At 42.9% G+C, this 23385-nt stretch overlaps 1 protein-coding gene across 2 annotated transcripts in view; it reads right to left on the reverse strand.

Moving 5' to 3' along the window:
• The window catches only part of LOC118699196 (prolactin-releasing peptide-like), a 127260-nt gene that overhangs the window by 87701 nt on the left and 16174 nt on the right, over window positions 1-23385 (reverse strand). Inside the window, exon 1 of one of the 2 annotated variants that reach the window (XM_054514997.1) lies at window positions 21410-21436. The exons of the other annotated variant lie outside the window; for it this stretch is intronic. The gene's annotated coding sequence lies outside the window, so the exon portion shown is untranslated. Of the gene's footprint in view, window positions 1-21409; window positions 21437-23385 lie in introns of those variants that run through there. 2 annotated transcript variants of the gene reach the window in all.

Here is a 23385-nt window from a genome sequence, read left to right on the forward strand (position 1 = left end):
TGCTGTTACAAGAAGATAGAGAAATAGTAGTAGTAATGAGGAAGAAGAAATAGAAGTAGCTGTAGGAAATAGGAAAAATAAGAAGAAGAATGAGAAGAAGAATAGGAATAAGAATAAGAATAGGAAGAATAAGAATAAGAATAAGAATAAGAATAAGAAAATTAATAAGAAGACAAAGTAGAAGAATTCGAAGAATTAGCATTAGAAGAATGAGAAGAAGAAATATTAATAGTTGCAGTAAAAATTAGTCATAATAAGTCTAGGAAGAAGCAGAAGAAGAAGGAGAAGAAAAAGAAGATGAAGAAGACAAGAAGTTTCACTTGTAGGAGTATTGAATAAATAAAATAAGGAAAATGATAATTGTAATAATGGTCATATCAAGTTACAATACACATTCCCACATCATCTAGAATCATGGAATGGTTTGGCCTGGCAAGGGCCTTAAGGATCATCCAGCTCTCTACCTGAATACCTCCTGCTCTCTTGCTCTCTCTCTGAGACCGCTTTCCTATTTCTTTCCATCTCTCTACCTCACATTTCTTTGCACCTGATGCAAAGTGAAGCAACAGATCCCGAGTCTGCTGCAAGAAACTCTGTCAAACTCGGCCCCGGCCGTGGCGGGTACCTGGCTCTTCCCACCTAGCCCACAAATGTCTATCCATCCACACAACTCTAGGTTTTCGGGCCACCCTGGCCACCAAGAATGGCCTCATGGACAGCATCAACGGGATGCCACTGGGATCTACAGAGCACTGAGGTTTTCTACTTCATCTGTATCTATCACTCTTTTTCCCTTTCTCTCTCTTTCTCTCTCATTTCCTCTTCATGAAATGCCACACTATTGGCTTGGGTGTCTGATGCCATTGGCACCTTAATTTTGGCAGAGGCATGTCTGATCCTTTTAATAAAGGGACGACAACAAGGGGCTGGAAGGCCAAAATCCAAGGCCTCCTCCATGACCCCTCCAGCAGCTTTGGCTGCTGAAGGGGTGCCGGCTGTGGCCCTTTGTGACACAGGCGCCTTGTGTCAGGGCCCTCAGTGATGCGGGACACTGCGGTGCCCAGAGGCCCTTGTGACGCGGCAGAGCCACGCCCTGCCACAGGGCTGTGGAAGCGCCGCAGAGCCCAGGGGTGTCCAGTCCCGTCAGAGCCGCTCTGCGAGAACAAAGCAGCTCCCGGGATCTCGGTGCGCTCGACGACGTCTGGCACGCAGGCGGATAAGGTGAAGCCCAAGTCCCAGGCACCCAGTCCCTTGCCCAGCTGGCTGAAGCCCAGGCCCTCAGCGGGCCGTGGCTGGCGGCAGGGGGCTGCTCAGTCCTAGCCCTGGTGGAGACTGAGGAGGAGGAGGGGCCCTTGGTCAACATGGACCAATACCAGGTGGATCAAAAGATTTCCAAACAGGGAGGTGTTAGTGGCCAAGAGCATGGCCTGTGGGAAAAGCTACCGTTCCCAGAGGTGCCGCAAGGGGAAAAAGAATTGAGGAAAGAAAAGCTGGCCCAAGGGGAAGAGCTTGGCAGCAGCCAGGGCCTGTCCCAAGGGGCAGAAGGCCTGGAGCAAAGCGTGGCTTCAGAAAAAGAACCAGCAGCTCCAGGAGAAGGGGATCTGGTCCACATCTCAGCCCCACACAGCCCTGGCTGCCCCCCCAGCCCATTAGCCAGCTCGCCTCCAGCCCTGGCCCTCACCGAGCAGCTGGAGGAGGCAGTCAGGGGGGCAGTCCCAGCACAGCAAGTGGCTGAAGAGGGAGTATTGGCTGGGGAGCTGAAGCGCTTCCAATGCAAAGATGAGGAAGACTCAGAGCTGCTCCAAGGAGATGCCGCTAGCTATGATGATGTGTCCCAAGAGGAAGCCTTCAGTGAGCAAGAGCTGTCCCAAGTAGAAGGCAGTAGCAATCCTGAGCTCCTTGACTGGGAGGAATGTGTCGATCAAGAGCTGTCCCTAGGAGGAGCCAGGAGCTACAAACCATGTTCTGATTGGCAAGAATGCTTGGAGCCATGGCTTTCCCAGGCAGCACTCCTAAGCTCCCCAGCACACTGCTACTGGGAAGAATACAGCAAGCGAGAGCTGTCGCCCAATGGTGTTGGTAGCTCCCAAGAAAGGTCAGACTGGGAACAATTCATTCTCCAAGAGCTTTCCCAAGACCAAGACTCCATTGGCCACGAGGTTCCCAAAGGCAATGGGAAGCCACCCTCCGTGCAGTCCAGCTGGGAAGATGACAGCGACCAAGAGCTCAAGCAGGACAACAGGGAAAGTGAGACCACCCACAGGCTTGGGGTCAAGGCCCTGCTGCAGGACAAGGACGAATGGGACGAGGTGAACGTCCTCGAGCTGCTGGAAGAACCCAGAGAGCCAGTACTGGGTGGTTTTGCAGGAGACAGTCTCCCAGTGCCTCTCCCTGACCAGGCTTGGCTTCAGCCCCAGGAATTTGAGCCGTGCCCTCAAGAGACGCTCGCTGCCTCATCTCCCCGTGTGCCAGCCCAGGCCCTCAGCCAGCAGCTGGGCCCCCGCAAGAAACGTCCCTCCCGCTTCAGCCGGGCACTGCGGGCGCTGCGCAGCCTCTTCCGCTGCCCCTGCCTGGCACCGCAGCCCCAGGATTAGTGCCCGCTGACGGCGCCAGCACCGGCCCCGCAGATGGCGGCCGGCCCGCGGCCTGGCCAGCGGCCTGAGGGAGCCACATGGGCTGCCATTCCCTCAACATGTCCCTGCAGCCTCAGCAATCCCCGGCTGCTTTGGAGCATCCCAAGCGCATCTCCCCAAGACCAAGTTTTACCCACGGCGCCGGCCCCTAACCAGCAGCCACGGGCCGCGGCACTTGGGGCCAGGTGGCACAGCGGTGGATCACAGACAATCATCCAGGTGGGAAGACACCTTGGAAGTCATCCACTCCAACTGGCACCCTGGCACCACCAGCATCAGCCCTACAGCATGTCCCCAAGTGCCCCATCCAGACAAGACCCAAACACTTCCAGGAATAGTGACTCCGACACCTCCCAAGTCAACTTCTTGCAACGCCTGACCCCTCAGGCAGGGAAAAAGTGTTTCTGCTCTTTTATCAGAAGCTCCCCTGCTGGAATCTAAGGCCATTTCCGCTGTTACAAGAAGATAGAGAAATAGTAGTAGTAATGAGGAAGAAGAAATAGAAGTAGCTGTAGGAAATAGGAAAAATAAGAAGAAGAATGAGAAGAAGAATAGGAATAAGAATAAGAATAGGAAGAATAAGAATAAGAATAAGAATAAGAATAAGAATAAGAATAAGAATAAGAATAAGAATAAGAATAAGAATAAGAAAATTAATAAGAAGACAAAGTAGAAGAATTCGAAGAATTAGCATTAGAAGAATGAGAAGAAGAAATATTAATAGTTGCAGTAAAAATTAGTCATAATAAGTCTAGGAAGAAGCAGAAGAAGAAGGAGAAGAAAAAGAAGATGAAGAAGACAAGAAGTTTCACTTGTAGGAGTATTGAATAAATAAAATAATGAAAATGATAATTGTAATAATGGTCATATCAAGTTACAATACACATTCCCACATCATCTAGAATCATGGAATGGTTTGGCCTGGCAAGGGCCTTAAGGATCATCCAGCTCTCTACCTGAATACCTCCTGCTCTCTTGCTCTCTCTCTGAGACCGCTTTCCTATTTCTTTCCATCTCTCTACCTCACATTTCTTTGCACCTGATGCAAAGTGAAGCAACAGATCCCGAGTCTGCTGCAAGAAACTCTGTCAAACTCGGCCCCGGCCGTGGCGGGTACCTGGCTCTTCCCACCTAGCCCACAAATGTCTATCCATCCACACAACTCTAGGTTTTCGGGCCACCCTGGCCACCAAGAATGGCCTCATGGACAGCATCAACGGGATGCCACTGGGATCTACAGAGCACTGAGGTTTTCTACTTCATCTGTATCTATCACTCTTTTTCCCTTTCTCTCTCTTTCTCTCTCATTTCCTCTTCATGAAATGCCACACTATTGGCTTGGGTGTCTGATGCCATTGGCACCTTAATTTTGGCAGAGGCATGTCTGATCCTTTTAATAAAGGGACGACAACAAGGGGCTGGAAGGCCAAAATCCAAGGCCTCCTCCATGACCCCTCCAGCAGCTTTGGCTGCTGAAGGGGTGCCGGCTGTGGCCCTTTGTGACACAGGCGCCTTGTGTCAGGGCCCTCAGTGATGCGGGACACTGCGGTGCCCAGAGGCCCTTGTGACGCGGCAGAGCCACGCCCTGCCACAGGGCTGTGGAAGCGCCGCAGAGCCCAGGGGTGTCCAGTCCCGTCAGAGCCGCTCTGCGAGAACAAAGCAGCTCCCGGGATCTCGGTGCGCTCGACGACGTCTGGCACGCAGGCGGATAAGGTGAAGCCCAAGTCCCAGGCACCCAGTCCCTTGCCCAGCTGGCTGAAGCCCAGGCCCTCAGCGGGCCGTGGCTGGCGGCAGGGGGCTGCTCAGTCCTAGCCCTGGTGGAGACTGAGGAGGAGGAGGGGCCCTTGGTCAACATGGACCAATACCAGGTGGATCAAAAGATTTCCAAACAGGGAGGTGTTAGTGGCCAAGAGCATGGCCTGTGGGAAAAGCTACCGTTCCCAGAGGTGCCGCAAGGGGAAAAAGAATTGAGGAAAGAAAAGCTGGCCCAAGGGGAAGAGCTTGGCAGCAGCCAGGGCCTGTCCCAAGGGGCAGAAGGCCTGGAGCAAAGCGTGGCTTCAGAAAAAGAACCAGCAGCTCCAGGAGAAGGGGATCTGGTCCACATCTCAGCCCCACACAGCCCTGGCTGCCCCCCCAGCCCATTAGCCAGCTCGCCTCCAGCCCTGGCCCTCACCGAGCAGCTGGAGGAGGCAGTCAGGGGGGCAGTCCCAGCACAGCAAGTGGCTGAAGAGGGAGTATTGGCTGGGGAGCTGAAGTGCTTCCAATGCAAAGATGAGGAATACTCAGAGCTGCTCCAAGGAGATGCCGCTAGCTATGATGATGTGTCCCAAGAGGAAGCCTTCAGTGAGCAAGAGCTGTCCCAAGTAGAAGGCAGTAGCAATCCTGAGCTCCTTGACTGGGAGGAATGTGTCGATCAAGAGCTGTCCCTAGGAGGAGCCAGGAGCTACAAACCATGTTCTGATTGGCAAGAATGCTTGGAGCCATGGCTTTCCCAGGCAGCACTCCTAAGCTCCCCAGCACACTGCTACTGGGAAGAATACAGCAAGCGAGAGCTGTCGCCCAATGGTGTTGGTAGCTCCCAAGAAAGGTCAGACTGGGAACAATTCATTCTCCAAGAGCTTTCCCAAGACCAAGACTCCATTGGCCACGAGGTTCCCAAAGGCAATGGGAAGCCACCCTCCGTGCAGTCCAGCTGGGAAGATGACAGCGACCAAGAGCTCAAGCAGGACAACAGGGAAAGTGAGACCACCCACAGGCTTGGGGCCAAGGCCCTGCTGCAGGACAAGGACGAATGGGACGAGGTGAACGTCCTCGAGCTGCTGGAAGAACCCAGAGAGCCAGTACTGGGTGGTTTTGCAGGAGACAGTCTCCCAGTGCCTCTCCCTGACCAGGCTTGGCTTCAGCCCCAGGAATTTGAGCCGTGCCCTCAAGAGACGCTCGCTGCCTCATCTCCCCGTGTGCCAGCCCAGGCCCTCAGCCAGCAGCTGGGCCCCCGCAAGAAACGTCCCTCCCGCTTCAGCCGGGCACTGCGGGCGCTGCGCAGCCTCTTCCGCTGCCCCTGCCTGGCACCGCAGCCCCAGGATTAGTGCCCGCTGACGGCGCCAGCACCGGCCCCGCAGATGGCGGCCGGCCCGCGGCCTGGCCAGCGGCCTGAGGGAGCCACATGGGCTGCCATTCCCTCAACATGTCCCTGCAGCCTCAGCAATCCCCGGCTGCTTTGGAGCATCCCAAGCGCATCTCCCCAAGACCAAGTTTTACCCACGGCGCCGGCCCCTAACCAGCAGCCATGGGTAGCATTTAGGGCCAAATTCTTCCAAAGCCTGACCCCTCAGGCAGGGAGAAATGTTTCTCATCTTTTATCAGAAGCTCCCCTGCTGGAATCTACGGCCATTTCCTCTAACACAGAAAGGACACTACATGCTGATCCTGTGGCATTTTATCCATGAAGAATGGGAACATCTAGGGAGGTGCTGCTCCCTAGATACCAGAGTTCACTTCACAACTCTGACACACCCAACTCTTCAAAAACGAAACAATATTGGCTTTAAGATAGAGTAGGAGGAAATCACACTAAACAAGCAAAAAAACTACAAAAACTAAAAAAAACTCCCCAAAAATGCCATAAAAAATCCAAAGAAAATTTAAAAAGAAGGATAAGAATAATGATTAGAAGAAGATTAAAAAATAGCAGTAGTAATGAGGAAGAAGAAATAGAAGTAGCTGTAGGAAATAAGAAGAATAAGAATAAGGAATAACGAATCAGAAGAATTAGAACTAGAAGAATTAGAAGAATTTCAAGAAGAAACTGTAATCGTTCTAGTATGAAATAGTCAAAATAAATTGAAGAAGAAGACAAAGAAGAAATTTCATTAGTCGCAGTATTGAATTAATAAATAATGATAATTATAATAATGGTCTTATCAAGTTAATATACTCATTCCCACATCATCTAGAATCATGGAATGGTTTCACTTGGTAAGGGCCTAAAGGATCTTCTAGCTCTTTACTGAATACCTCCTGGCCTCTTGCTCTCTCTCTGAGACAGCTTTTCTATTTCTTTCTATCTCTCTACCTCACATTTCTTGTTATATAATATCTCTCTTTTGTCATCATATAATTTTTGTTGCTCCTTTAGTTTTTACAGAGGCACCTCACTCATCAGATTGTAACACATTCTCTGTCCTCCTTGTCTTCATAGTAGTGGTGGTTCAGTTTCATGAGGAAATCCATCACTCTCCTCTCTACTCATTCCAACTGGTCTGCGTTCTTCCTATGCTGGTTTCCCCAGAAATGGGTTACATGTGAGGTCTCACAAAAACGGAGTAGAGGGGCAGAATCATGTCCCTTGATGCCCTGCTCTTCACTCATGTCCATGCAGCCTAGGACATTTGTGGCTTCCTTGGTTAGGAACAGAGATTGCCAGCACAGCAAAGCCCAATTTGTTTTCATAATGTTTTAAAATTTGCATCTGGAGGAAGTCATACCACTTGATATCTTCTGCAGTTAAAAATTTTCTTTGCAGGTCATATTGGATTTAACACAGCTTGGTTAACTGCATTAGCAAATTTTTAGGCCATCTTTCACCAGCCTAAGATTAGTTTTGAGACTGGTAACTTAAATATACTGGCTAAATTCCTACATGAAATAGAATTTCTATTATTTTTTTTTTGCTTTGGAATACCTCACTGAAAATTGAATTCCAGCCTAGCTGTTTGTCAGGGCACACTCTCCTGCCATAAGGTCATTTAATTTTGATTTGCATTCCATAGTGACAGCACTGTGACAGAGAGTTTAACATCTTGTCTCTCTAAAAATGCCTGCTGAAGCTGCAACTCGATTACTTACTATTTTAATTATAATCTTGTCTGATTACAAATAAGTTTTTCCTCCTCTTCCAAAAGCATGGTGTTTGTTATTGCCTCTTCACTCTGAGGCTGTGCTAAGTTCAGCAGCCTTGCTGCAAGGCATGATTTAGCTCTTAGTCAAATCAGTGGATGTGTTTCCATATCTGTTTGTTGTTACAGAGCTGTAGTAACATTTAGAGGTGGTAAAAATGTATATTCTACATCTGCCTCATCAAAAACCACCAGCTTGAACAACATTAGACTTGCTTGAATGACAATACATTTCAACTAAGTGTATGAGTAGTTATCAGCTCAGGCTTCTCTAAACAGCAACAGAACTGTTCTACTTTTCACTATTGTGATTTGATACATGTAGTGGAATTTCACAGCCCCAGGCACCTCCACAAGGCAAGTTTTAAGTTTATATGTCCAAAACCTTCCCTAGAGTTCCCAGTAATGATAATAAAACTATTTTGTACTAGATTGTGTAAAATCTGTACAGGAGAAATTCAGGGGAAAAAAAAGTACACAGACTTCTTAGTATTTGACTGGTTCCTATCAAATGTGTTCAATATAGCTTAAAAAATACAGTATTTTATCTTACCACTTGCCTGTAACTTTTTATAAGTATTTTCCCAATTTGTTGACTCGGAGTCTACCTGCACTCAAACTGCTCACAGCCTGTAATCCCATAAAATAAGGGCATTCTAGGAATCTTTCTTCTTGACTGAGCCGTAAAACACTTGCTGATAGAAGGTATTACCCAAAGCAAGAACAAAGAACAGGCTATAATCTGTGGTGGGGTCTTATTTTATAAAATGAACAGCAACTTTAAAAAATAGGGTCTTTTCACTTTCACTCCCTTATATCACTTTCCCATTTGGCTTTTTCTTCTACTTTTCACATGTGGTATAATTTGATCTGTTTTTCAGCAACTCCTCTAACTTCTGGTTCCAAAGGAAGCTCAACTCCTTGCTTTTTAGTCTTTTTTGTGTCAATAGCTGCAAAATATTGCTCTGTTTTCCCATCCCATTCCCTCCTCTCATGCTGTTACCATCCAAGTTACAGTTGAATTATCATACTTTACTGAACATCAAGGCAAGCACTGAGTCATTGGTTTTAATTGCCACTGTGTACAAAAAAAAACAAACTTAGAAATGAATTTAATTCAGACAGGAGAGCCCCATCTTCATGTTATCTATTTATTTTAAATTTTCCTTGTCACTTTGTTCTGCCTGTTTTGCCCCTCTGTGACCCCTTAGGAAAAATAAAAGTGGTCCCTGTGGTAACAGAGCAGATCCCTGCTCTGTTAATCAAATGGAATAATCACTTACACTATCTATAATACAACATTAAAAGGCCAATTAGATCATTACTATCTGAGAGAATTACCTTTCAGTTTAATGGCATCCTCCAGACAGTAGATTATAAAACTAAATGAATGATTCATATTAACAAAGTCAGCTAAAGAGGAGAGCAAATGATTTTTCTAAAGGAATGACCTGAGCATTATAGAAACCAAAATTAATAATTCCTGTTTAAAGACAGGAATTTGAAACAAATAAAAACAATCAGGGCAACTCTGAAAAGGAGCAGATAAATGAACAACCAAGTAATTTTAAGCAGAAAATAACTCAAGGCATTATTACTCCAGGTGACAGTGCTGTGATCTCATAGGGAAGCTGACATCCTGATCAGAGAAAAAGCAGCAAGGGAGATCATGAAGGAAATTCATTATACGCTTGTGACAATATCTCCTGAGGGTCTCCCTTAAACTCAAGTGTAATGTACTATTACAAAGTTAAGGCATCCTCCCAGCCTCAGGTCTCTTCTAGCTTGTGCCTCCCATCCTTCAAACCTAAGGGCTCTTTCAAAATTATATTGCCACAGGGCTGATCCACAGCATTAGCTGGACAGCACAGGACTCGACTCTACCAAAATTTCACATTGCCCTGATGGAAGACTGACAGAGGACTGGACCTTAGACAATTCTGCTGGCTTGAAAGTGGAGAGAGTGAAGCCTGTAGCTTGTCAGACATTAGTGTCTGAGTCCAGGAGTTTAAAAGAATCATCACCTTTTCTATGGCTCATTTCTGTCATTTACTGGCCATAAAGCTAACTTCTTCACTATGCAACCTTTTGGATCATTTCTATATCTCTACTTAAAAAACTCTTCACAGTCACAGTTTCTTCACAGTGAAGAACAGAACACAATTTTATGAGACATCAATTGTTTTTTAAAAGAGATATCAAATGAAACTGCAAAATATATCCTTCCGTCTTTTCTATCTTTTGCAATTCACGGAAGAATTTCTACTTAAATCAGTTCAGTCTATGTTCATATCTCTTCATCATCATTGTTACCCTGTGCCTGATATTCTGTACTGTCTTCTAACCTACTGACAAGGGTTACTGTCTTCTGCTGCCAGATTTGCAAACTCTGCCCAAGTTCTGGGATCAGCCCTCAGCCTCCTTCATGAACACTTCCTATGACAAAACCCCTCATTTATATTTGGAATACTAATTTACATTTTTATCTGTTTCACAGTGCACACTGTCTCTCTGACACCTTACTCAGCTGCCTTCAGCTCTTCTTCACTTTCTAAATACAAATTCTTCTGTATAAAGAGCCAAACAGTAACATGACAGTTGGCAGAATTGCTCTCCTCACTAGGGATGACGTGTGTGTCAGCACAGCAGAACTCAGAGACTCAAAGGCCAAAGGCAGCTTTGTAAGTAACCCAAATGATTGACCATACAACAAAGGAACTGTCCAAAAGAAAAGAATACAAGAACAGCCACTTCATATTTGTTCAGAGCCTGAGCCTAATATATGGTCTCCAACACTGGCTAACTTTAAACATCGAGGGAGGAATACAAAAACCAGGCAAGCATGAGACACCATTCCCAGCAGTTTCTGCATTGGTCTACCACTGTAATTTTGATTAGCTTAAAAACCTTGCAATACTGAGAGAAGGGCTCTCCTCCCCTAATGCATGGTTTCATGACATCATTTACAATTCTGTTTCTGTAACACTGAATTTGAGAACACCTTTTCTAGGTGCACTCACAGAGCAAGTAACATTGTCATTTGCTGCTTTTTCTCTCAATCCAATCCTGGCATAAGAATGAATGAGTTAATGGAGAATTCAATCCCCAGACACCAGCCTTGGAAGTTTATGAAAAAAAAAGTGTTTAAATCAGAAAACAAAAACTACTTATATCAGGAAAACAAATTAAACATAATTCAATAAATACTGTCCCTATAGTGAAATCCTCTTTTTTATTCAACTTTAAAGACTATTACTCCCCACATAATTAAAATTTGCAACCTGTCAACCATGAAAGGACTTCTTTTTAAAAGAGGTTGCAAAAAGATCATTCAAAGATAATTCCTATTCTACAGACACATACAACACTATAAGGAGATTGTATACAGAATGCAGAGGACACCAGTGGCAATGAGAAAAGGTCAGAACTTCCATGGAGACTACATTAATTTTGGCTACTGGCTTTACAAAGAAAAAAATCTTTCCATTTACTTATTTGATCACTCATGCACAGACCATTGGAGACTATCAAAGATAAGCAAATACTGGAACCTTTCTGTCCTGTGCAGTGGAGAATAAAACTCTTCATGCTGCTCTCTAACATTTTCCAAGGTATTAAATAAAAGTATACAAGAAAATTTGGGGTAGGAGTCATGATTCAAGCCAGGTACCCTCTGTGTAATGGCAAGGAAAAGATACGTGCCTCATGAACAGAGATGTCTGGAAAAGGACAAATGTTTGTGAAGGTGGAAAGGCATGAGGAGAAGAGGGAGAAAAACGTAACTCCCTTCAGCCAGTTTTTGCATTTAAAACTACAATTTCTTGAGGGAAATACAAACTGCATCTCAATTCCACAGATGGCAACATTCAGCACTAGCAGAGTTTAAGGTATGTATTTTAAAGAGGTAATTCTTTGGTGCCCAAGTTCCTTGTCCAAATCATATCCAGGCTTCCAGGCTGAATGGGACAGCTTTTTCATCTCCTAGGGATTAGAGCTACTGCCCAAAAATTATCTCCTTTGCTTGAAGCAAGTTAAAACTTCCTCTCAGCTCCTAAGAAAGCAGATGAAACTGGGCAATGGAACTTCTTAGCCCTACTTTGAGATCAGGCAACATTGTGCTGTGTAGTTACACTTGTGTAGATTAGAGGGAAACCTTTGGGGTTTACAGAGTCCAGCTATCAACCAAATTCCTGATACTTCCTCATAATTTAGTCAGCTTTGTAAATAGCGAGTGAATGTGAGAACCAAGCTCCCAACAACTCTGTGAGATGAGATTTCCTTTGTGTCAACCTAAAGCCCACAGAACACTCTAAGAAGCACCTGGGAGAGAAAAAAGTTCCCAGATGGCAAGCTGTGTCTTCCCTCTCTGGAAAACAACATCTCTTGATGATGCTCTTGCAGCATCCACAATTCTAGTATGGGAAACAAAACCAATACATGAAACAAATGTCACTGATCTAATCCATTATGATCATGGGGGGTACAATACTATTCTCTGTAGCATCTTCTTTTATGATTTCCCAAGCTCTTGTGCCTTGGGAAGGATGAAAGTTTGACGAGAAAGTCTCACAGATCCTCTTACACTTGTGATAGGCATTCCCTGCTTTATATGGACGAACAGTACCATAAGCTCAGAGTTCCTCCTGTCACTACTGTTTCCCTTATTCTTTCCATCCTAGATTTCATCCCAAACCATTTGACACTCTTACAGATTGCAAGCACAAAGGAAAGGTTGCGGTAAGTCGAAACTGCAAGGAGCAGAGGAAATAGTGCAGAGGAAGCAACCCCAAAGGAAGAGAAGAAGGAGCAGTTGCCAATGGAAGCACTGTACTGGAAAGATGTAGGCATGGTAATGATTAGCCTGCAGCCATGAGCTTCTGATTGGTACTGAATTTGCACCGTGAAAACCCAAAAGAAGGGTAAGTTTTCAGGCCCCTATCACATCAAACAACTGAATCCAGTGTTGGTCCATCTTGTTGAACTTCTCTTCCTGTCTTCCACTCCATCTTCGCCATCCTGAGGACTTTTCTGGTCTAATATACAACTTCCAATTTTCAGTTATCTGAGAGAACAGGGCAGGAGGGAAATGGAAGAAACTGATGAAGAGGGATGCCTGAAAATAGACCTGTGGAAAAAGAGAGAACAGAAAAAACAAGGAGACAGAAGATACAAGAAACAGAGGGAATATGGATCCTAGACTATGTAGTGAAAAGGCCCTCCATCAGGCTTCAGATGAGATGCGTTTGTGAACAAATAAGAAGTCAAAGAGAACTGCTCTGGGAGTCCTTTCAAGAGATTATGGGATCAAAGCAAGCAAAAAATGGGATGAGAAACAAAATTTGAGAAGTAGACTACAATGAGCTGGATGAGTGAACTGAAAATAGGTGGATAGGAATCAACCTCAGAAGTCCTCTGAGAGGAAAATGTTATGCAATTAGACTATAAAAATCAATCTGACATTGGAATTCTAAGAAACGGAGTCTAATCTATGTAAGCAAAGAGCTGGGACAAGAAGAAGGAGACAGACCACACTATGAAATACAGGAGTGTAGATCTAGGTACAGCCATAGAACAAAGCTTAAAGCCATCAGGGCACCGACTCCTCAGGTAGTTAGAACTGGATACAAGATTCCTCAGTGTGAGTAGTCCTCTCCTGTATAAAGGAAATGTAAATTTCATCCTTTGCTAGAGTTGACAAACTTTTTTACCAGGTAACTTCAAGTGTGGATGTAAACGTAGAGGCTACTACTGAATGGTTGTGTATTTCTGATAAAACACGGAGAAATTCCTAATTTGGTTCAAGGCAAGGGAGTGATCTAAAAAATTATTCTTACCAGGTTCTGGTATGCACCATGAATTTTGTCTTGTGAATTTACCCAACAGTAAGAAAGTTAAAGATTAAATTTCTTCATAGTCATTAGTCACATTAACATAAACACAAGGCTAATGTTGCAAAAATTATGTGTCTTGATCTGAAACCAAGAAAAGGCTCCAACTAATAAGATAAACACATGGAAACTCAAATTTGTCAACACTAGCAAGGAACAATCTACTTTTCTTTCAACGTTCAAATGCTTTGAAGTGCACAAATGCACTAGTGCTATCCCTTCTATCTAAAGTGACATAGAAGTAACTTCCTAGATATGGTTAGTCTTGTGTTTAAATTTGATCTGCCACACAGTGCCTTTGTCCTTTAACTCATCACTTGCTCTCTGATTAATAATTTAAATATTGTTCCCTAGGGAAAAAAGAAATTATAGTTCCATTTGCTTATGCTGTTCATTGGCAAACATGTGCTAGTCTTACAAAATCAGCTTGAGGTATTTATTTTAAACATTTAAGAGAAAAATGCTTCAATTGAGGCTGTCCATTCATGCACACAGATGTAACAAAAAGACATTGTGGTGTGCAAATAGCTGAGTCTTTATTTGTCTTCTTTACATTTAATGTTTGTGTAGAGGTGATCTTAATCACCCTCACAGGGCAAAGATATCATCCTAAATCCAACAAGTTACCTGGATCCTAGGGATGTGGTTTGAGACATGCTACATCTAAAGAGGATTGTACAGGGACTGCTTTAGGCAAGGATTTTTGTTACTTCCCCATTCAGATTCAAAAGTAAAGGAATTATAACATTATCAAAACTTCTCAACAGTTTTTGTCCTTACCAGGATAAAGGGTGGAAAGGAAGTGTAGTGCTTTCTTCTCCTCTTTGCACTGAACATAGCATTAGCTTTTGAATGTGTTTCAAACAAGGCCTTTTTCAGACTGAGATGAAAATTTTTCTTCTTCTGCCAGCAGATAAATAGGTCAAAAGTACTCTCACTTCACATCAAAGCAAAGGCATCTTAAGTTACTCATGGTTTTTAAATTACAAAAACAAATTTATCTATGATGATGCCAGTTATCCATGATATGCCTGCTTCATGCAGTTCACGTAGTATTTTTCAGTCAATATTGATCAGCTGCTAGAACTATATAGTCTCTTTCCTTCTTAAGGTCATCATTACATCCTTACCAAACAGTCTTTAATCCTCTCGTGATAAAGCCAAAAGCTGGAAGCTGAATTTCTTCACTGTAGTCTTCCTTTGAGAGCTCACTTTTACCAGAAGAGCTGAGACAGACCCTCACCGATACAACTGTGACAGAACTATTCCTGTGTCTCAGTTTTCAAACTGATGGAGACAAAGATGACTTTGGCCAAAGAGCAATCTTGTGTGTGTATGTGAAAGATGTATCTGAAGCCAATTATAGTTTGTACTGTGTTCAGGTAAATCCATGTTGCAGTGAGAGAGGATTAATGAATCCCAGTACATCCACCTCATACAGGTTTAAGAAATTTTCAATGTTACATTATTGTATGTGATGGGCTGTTACTAGAAAAGCATAATATTAGGCCAGGAAAAGCCCTGCAGGCTGTGACTGTCTAGAAAAAAATAAGCTACATGGGGGATGAACCATCTGCTTTGCTCAGTAGATATCCACACCACGAAGAGTGTTGAAGTAGTTTTAGATTTTGTAGCTAAAGAGAAATGAAAAGCAGATGTACTACAGCAGGACATACTGAAATATCTCTTGATCATGGCTTGAAACCCAAGGAAAATAGGTAAAAATATTCCGAGTGCTGCCTGTCCTCTGGCTCTGTCCAAATTAATTGCAAACTCCTGTTGATTTCAATAGGATGGGGTTGTCTGAGGGCAGCAGAGGAGTAAACCTTCGAAGGTAACAGCCTGGCTTATAGAAATAAATGAATATAACTTTAGATTAGTATCTGCCCTCAAATAGTTTAACCTGGATTTGTCCAGGAACACTGTTAGTGCTAGGAACCTTTTACATCCGTTAAAGGTCACATCATAACATTGCAGTTGCCTCTTTTGGCATTACATCAGATTAGCATTTGTACTTCACATTCCTAGAAAATGACATTAATTTACAGGAAGCTGAAGTACTACTCACAAATACATACTCTAACTGGAGCACAACAATCTCTTTGAGGCAGCACATAGTTTCTAAGACGAATATTTCTCAGCAAAGAGTATGAACATTATCAGCAAGACAGTAATCTTATTGAAAAGATATGAAAACCCTATTTTTATTTCTGTGTGCAGTACATTACCGTTTTTTCAGGAGAAAGATTAGGAAATTGATTGCTCTGATATTTATGCTCCACAAGATAGAAAAGCATCAGGCCACTTGAAATCTCAAATGAAAATCAGCCAAAAGCTATTACCCAGAGTAAATTTCAATACCTCTCTGATCATATTTTGTCTGTCACAAGCATCAGTGATCCATCAAACAACGTTCATCTACGTGCAAGAATCACAAGACAATACATAAGGTAGAAAAGGTAGAAATTCTGTGCAGAACACTCCCAAATTCCTACTCCTGGGGTTACAAGCTGAGCTGATTTTTTCTTTACTGTATGTTTTGTCTTCTGATGTCTACAGACAGATGGTGACACTGTGGAACAGTTTTCTACTGCTGTAGGCAGTGCTTCAGTCCATGAGGACTTCAGCAAGGCCCCTCACTGAGTGGTGTGTAATGCTTGGGAGCATGAAGTTTGTACAGACTCTCCCACCACCCAACACTCCTCTCAGAAAGTTTTCTTTAAGGCTGTCCTAGTCTGACTATCATGCAGTTTAATACAAAGGCAATAATGTCTTTCTAGTAATGCACTGGGACAGCATAACCCTATTTCAATATATGTAATATAGGTCAATATAGTATGCCATATGGCTTCTAAAAGAAACTGATTTTCTAAAAGAAACTAATTTACCATGCATGTGTTTATAGAGACAGACAAGCATTTAACTTCTTTTAGCTAAAAGAATGTCCTTTTACAAGACCAAATCTGCTGCTATCATGGCTTCATTTACTCTATCAGTCAGCTTCATACTGCTCACCATTATCCTTTTACTCCACTCTGATGGCTTACAGGGATGTAAAACTGATGTAAATTAACCTTATTTCTATGGTGAATTTTTTTTCTTTGCAATAAATGAGAATTGGGCCCATTATATCTTTTATTTCTTTATACTCACAGAGCCTGACTTTCGATCTTACAAACTTCATATAAGGTTTGAATATTTTGAACACTAAAGGAAATTACATAGAATTTTAGAGGTAAATACTTGCTAGGAAACAGGATCCCAGAAAAGTTGCTGGACAAGTAACTCCAGGAATAAGCTAATTTGATTTACCGCTCAGCTGTGCATTTTTATGAGATTTTTCTTTTTCTTTTTGCTGTCATGACTCTAGAATTCATTAGACAAATACTATTTAAAAATAAAAACAAACACTAAATAGCAGACCTCAACTACAGTTCTGGATACTGGAACAAAGTTACAGGGATTACAAGAGGATGTGGGTGTCCAGTCTTCCAAACTGAAAGGAAGGAAACTCACAGGTTATTCGTGGACTATCCTCTGCTCAGATACCACCCGTGAAACAAGCAGTGCCATCTCTGCCTAAGGCTCACATGGATCTTTCTGTCTACCACTTGAAGAACATATTACCTTGCCCTGAACTGCACAGAGGCATGTAAATCAAGGGATTTCAGTCGGTAAGTGACATGATAAATAAATACATTTTACATGAGGAAATTATTGGTGAAAATCTTTTCATTGCTACATTTTCTTTGCAGGTGTGTGCCATGGCTACTTCACCACAAGACAAAATCTTTGAATTTATTTTCACTGTTGCTGGGTTACAACCCAGTGGAATCTTCAGAACCACAGTGCTGCATCTTTAGGCCAAGTTCTTTTCATTATGATTCAGTGTAAAACTACAAGGAAATATGTTGCATCTACTTCCCTACAAATGGTCCAGAAAATAATTTAGACACTTAGAACTCTGCCTGACACATTTGCTACCTTGCAAAAAATAGAGAAGTAGAAGTGTTTAGTTGGAACTACATTTTATTGTACACTGAAATTATATATATTAAAAAAATTAAAAGGAATGGTTTCTGACTGCATGTTCATATTAGAATAATTTCACAGTTGCTCTGATTTAATCTCAGGGAGAAGAAACACTGGCAACAAGCCACAATTTATTTACTGTGCTTACACCAGAAGTGACTATAACATTTTTAGCATGTCCCCTAGGACATACTAAAATAAAATCCATTTAATTTCACTCTCCTCCTTTTTTTTTTTTTTACTTTCTCTCTCTGCAAATTTTAGAAGAGGACATTCTATGAAAGGATGTGACTCAGCCTGTCTCTTTTATCCTTTATCCAATTCATTCCTTTAGGGATTAATAGTTTTTACAGAAATGTTGCTCTGGAACAACCTTTAAGCAGGATGTAGAAAAAGTGCCAGCACTGAGGCAGAATTTAAGCAATATGCTGGTTGATTCTAATGGGTAAGGACCCAATCTTGAGAACAACTGAGGTCATTGCAACTTGCATTGACCTTAATTGAATACAAACATTGTGTCTGTAAATAGTACTGTCTTCATACTCTTCATACTTATTCCCTAAATATATCTCATCTTAGCGTTAGAACATAATCCAAGCAGCTGGTTCTCTAAATGCTTCACTGGCACAAATGAAGCAATTACCTTTGACACAAATAACCTCAGCAAATTGGATTACAATAGACCCTTTCACATGCAACACCACACAGACTATGTCAAGTTATGAATAGCACTTCTTCAGTTTATCTTCACTCAGAGTTGAGCTTTTTCTCTGTGGAGAATTGATCTCCCCATTCCACACTAAGAATATATCGATTTTCTGCATGTCAAGACCTCCTGAACTCCTGCAGAAGCTATATTATACCCGAACATGCTCAAAAATCCATGTAGATTTAAATTAGTGCTTTATCTATGACCTTAAGTCCAGTGGGCTTTATCTGCATTTCCTCTGCACTGTCTCCCAAGTCCAGCACGTAATGCATTCCCTCATTACTAGCTCATTAGATGTCTATGATAGACACATTTTCCATTGTTCAACCAAAACCAGTTTTACTAAGTTTCCCCACTTCTGCTTAACCACTATGTAGTCCTGTAGAACTTGCTCTAAAAAGAAACTAAATTCAGATATTTCTTCAGTGCTCCATAAGCATTATTTACATCTTTTTTGCCAAAGTTAAAAGATAGAAATTTGTCATTCCCCACATCTTAATGCTTTCCTTTTTGTCTGAGATTGGATCTTTGAACTGAGGAGATTCCCTGAGCTATGGCACCTTGTTTTTTCCCAGAGTCACCAGAGTAATAGGAGACAGAGATAACTTTTTGTATAATAGAAAGCATTACTACAAAAAATCAGGTGAGAGCTGATGATATCAAACAACATGGCAGCTATGCTTCTGCTCCACATTTCAGTTTCGTTCTCTGTGAAGATTTCTTTGGGCTAGAAAATTACCTGAGGATTTCTCATCATTAATTCACATACTTGTTTTTGCCCTGGTAAGACCTTATCCCTCTTGAAGCATTTCAAAATATAGGGTACCTACTCTGAAGAAGGGCATTTTGGCTTAGTTTTGCTTTTTGTTTTACAATGCTTTATAGGTCTTTTATCATCCTGACTGAAAGGGAATACAAATGCTAATGAACCACGCACTGTGACATAGAAAAACCAAAATGTAAAATTACTATCATATAGCTTTCATTTATAATTTTAGAGTAGGTTTTGTTTTTTATGTCTAAGACAAACAGAACCATTTATGAAACCAATTATGATATGAAATATTTAAAAATTCCAGTATCTCTAGCATGTTACCATGACACAAAGTGCTACTAACCTTGTGCTGTACCAATCACTGAAGAAAAACATTTATTCCAGCCTGACTGTGGGCATGCAGACCAATGGCTACAAAGAGGCCTTTTTGCCTTTAAGGTCACCACTTAAATACTAAGGCCAGGTCTTTGTCCATGGCAAGAGATCATGCTCTAATCACAGGATAACCAATGAACACAAGGTAAACACAGAGAAGTCAAAGCACCTAATATTTTCCACTATATAAGTCTTCTGTCATCTGCCACAGAATGAAAGTGCTGGCGTTTCTCTTTTGGGCTAACTCATCTAATGTCTAAGGGTAAAAAAGGAAAACATTTTTTTTTACTAACCAAAACAAGGCTCCAAAAATTACACCTGACAACCTCACATCAAAGTAAGAGCAAAATACAACTCATGCTCATGTAGAGTCAGTCTTTTTCTTCTTTCAGAGGCAGCTTTGCAGAAAAGGACTTGGGGGTCCTGCAGTGTACCCTTGCTACAAATATCCCAGGCTACATTAGATAAAGTATTCCCAGCAGACCCTCTCTACACAGCACTGGTGAGGCCTCACTTGGTATGCTGTGTCCAGTTCTGGGCCACTCAGCACAAGAGAGAGATGAACATATTGGACAGCAGAGAGCTACTGTTACTAAGGGAGATTAATGGACATTGGAGCATCTTTCCTATGAAGAAAGGCTGAGACAGATGGCACTGCTCAGCCTGGTGGAGACTCAAGGCCATCTTATCACATATAAATATATGACAGGATATGCAAGGAATACACAAGGCAGGCTCTGTCAGTGGAGTACTCAATGGGACAGGGTGACCAGAGGTGCCCAGGTGATGGGCACAAACTGAAACAAAGAAAGTTTCCCCAGAACAGCAGGAAACACTTTTTTCATTGCGGGTGTAACTGAGTACTGACACAGGTTGCCCATAGAAATGGTGGAATCTCCCTCCCCAGAAACATTCATAAGCCAGTCTGAACATGAACATTAGCAACTGGTTCCCAGCAACTTTACTTGAGCAGGGAGGTGGCTCCTAGAGATGCTCATGTAGAGATGACCTCTAGAGGTCCCTTTCATCCTCAACCATTCTGTGATTTAGGGAAATATAGCCTGAAATTTCCAGTGATCATTTCCTTAATGAGGTATGATGTCAGCTCAGGTTTTAGCTCATTAACAGAGATAGTGATGGATATGCCACTTTTCAGCATCACACTCATCAATCTTGGTTTCAGTGTCACCACCAGTTTAATCACTGTAAGAAATGGATTAACCACCGACAACCCCTTTTAACATCTGCTTCCACTGACAACTCTAAACAACTTTTTATGACACTATATCCAGGCCATTCAAAATGTGAGGTTATGCTGATTGTTAAAGGAGTATGAGACAGGCACAGTAAAGGAAATAAAAGCAGTTTTCATCAATTTGTACAATCATAACATTGAAAATATGGCTATTCCTTGCAGAAGAACTCATGACATTATCACTATTATAAATTGCAGACTGAGTCTTAGACAGAGAAAGATAAACTGACCCATATCAAAAGAGCTGGCAGAACCATCATGTATTGAAACCTGTTATTGAATGTTGGTTTCATTGAGAACACAGTAAATGTTACTCCACAGACCTATATTTTGCCTTCAGTGGTTTGTCTGCTTTATATAGGCTTTTTCTTTATGAGGGAAAGTTGCATCCAATAACATAAGCAGTTTCACTGCACCTTGCTTTTGAAGCTGGCAATGGCTATGACAAATGATAGACAGGAACACATTATAGCACTAGAATAAATTAAGTTGTTAACAGAGGTGATGATTAGTCTAATTCTGGTTTTTCCTAAACAGCATTGACCTCAAACTTCAAAAACACTTTAACGATGTGTCTGCACTTAGCCAACTTTGCATTTGGGAGCTGTTTTTAAACACAAGATTAGAAGCAATTGTAACTTCAGCATATGGAAGGCACAGGAAAGTACAGGGTGCTACTTTTAGTTTCAATTTTTTAGCATTCAGGATTACTAAGACATAAAAGTGATAAAAAAAAATTGAGCTACAGCATAACTTTCCATCAAGTCAAAACAAAATTAAAAAAACCACTCCTGACACATTTACCTTTTGCAGAAAAGTTTCGGAGAGGTGTGCTAAAGCTACTCACAGTGTTGTCAGGATGGTTTCTGTGGTACATGGCAGGATTTCTGGTCAACAGCAGCCTTCTCCCCACAATGCTAGACCTTCGACCACTGTGCCACACACTCCATTCTGCAGGCTCAAGCAATTTGGCCAAGTGACAGGTAAGCTGTCACTGTTGACAGAGACAGGAATGCAACAGCCAAACACACCAAGTCCATCAGCAACAGCCATATTTTATCATCGGGCTCCCCCTTTAATAGGGGCTTCGAATTCCCAGGTTCACACACAAGATTGGACAAAGGCCCTGACTCCACCCAGCTCTTTGGCCAATGATGTGGGCACATCCTTGGTTTAAAGGGATTGGCTGGGGTCCCCTTGTTTGACCTTATCAGTAACACACCCAGGGACTGGTTTACTTCTACTACCTAAGGAACTAGGCTGGTCCAGTAAGTGTCTGTCATGGCCAAATTATTTGTGCAGCTATAGACCAGCTATAGCTGTCACACTAAGCAGCCTCAGTTCTCATTCCACTTTGCCAAAGGAGGATAGTTTAGGTAAGGTTTTGAAAACTTACTGAACCCAGGGGAGCATGAGCCTTCCACATACAGATAATCAGCCCAAATCACGGTGACTGCTGCGTATGTGGAGTCTCAGAAAAACACAGAAGGAGAGGGAAAATGTTTTTTAAAAATTAATTTCACTCTATAATAGGATGAAACAAAATATGTTGATTTCTCTGTTTCCATGGCATTGAACTGCTATTTCTAGCTATTTTTATTTTCCAAAGATTGCAAGTCAGATGGGGCTGGATCCACCTAAGGTTGCTGGTAGAAGTGCTCAGCAAACAATTATCATCAGTCCTGGCTGACCAGGGAGCTCCCAGTTGACTGGCAGCTAGCAAATGTGACACCTATGTGTAAGAAATGTTGGAAGGAGGATCTGGAGACCTATAGATCAGTCAGTCTGACCTCAGTGGCAGGGAAAGTCATGGAGCATATCATCTTGAGTGCCATCACGCAGCTTGTATGGGACAACCAGAGGATCAAACCCAGCCAGGAGGGATTTATGAAGTGCAGGTTCTGTTTGGCCATCCTGATCTCCGTCTATGTTGGGATGACCAGCTTAGTGGACAAGGGACAGATTGTGGATGTTGTTTACCTAGACTTCAGAAAAGCCTTAAACTTTCCTACAGAATTCTCCTGGGGGAACTTGCTGCTTATGGCTTGGTCAGTTCCACTTTTTGCTGGGTAAAAAAAACACCAGCTGAATGACCAAGCCTAGAGCTGATGGTGCATGGAGCAACATCCTGTTGGCAGCCTATGCCCTGGGCTTTATCCATGATCTGGACAAGGTGATCAAGTGCACTGTGTTTGCAGGCAACACATAAAGTTTGATGGGAGTGTTGATTGGCTGGAGGGGAGGAAGGCACTACAGAGGGATCAGAACAGGCTGGTTCAATGGGCTGAAGCCAATTACATGAACTTCAACAAGGTGAAGTGCTGTGTCTGGCACTTGGGTCACAACAACCCCATGCAGTACTACAGGTTGGGGGCTGAGTGGCTGGAAAGCTGCCCAGCAGAAGAGGACCTGGGGGTGCTGCTCAACAGCCACTGAACATGAGCCAGGGTGTGCCCAGGAGGCCAAGGCAGCCAAGGGCATCCTGGCCTGGATCAGCAACAGCATGGCCAGCAGGACTGGGGAAGCGATTGTCCCTCTGTACTCAGAGCTGGTGAGTGCTGTGTTCAGTTTTCGGCCCCTCCGAAACTGTCCTAATCTCCTCTTGAGACAAGACAAGGAGGAGACAAGAAGGAGATTAAGGTGCTGGAGAATGTCCAGAGAAGGGCAACAGAGCTGGGGAAAGTTCTGGAGCACAAGTCTGATAAGCATTTGAAGGAGCTGGGTGTGTTTAGCCTGGAGAAAAGGAGGCTGAGGGGAGACCTTATCCATTACCTGAAAGGAGCGTGTAGTGAGGTGGGAGGCAGTGTCCTCTCCCAGGTAACA

Source organism: Molothrus ater, chromosome 1 (assembly GCF_012460135.2).
Source record: "Molothrus ater isolate BHLD 08-10-18 breed brown headed cowbird chromosome 1, BPBGC_Mater_1.1, whole genome shotgun sequence".
Lineage (NCBI taxonomy): Eukaryota > Metazoa > Chordata > Aves > Passeriformes > Icteridae > Molothrus > Molothrus ater.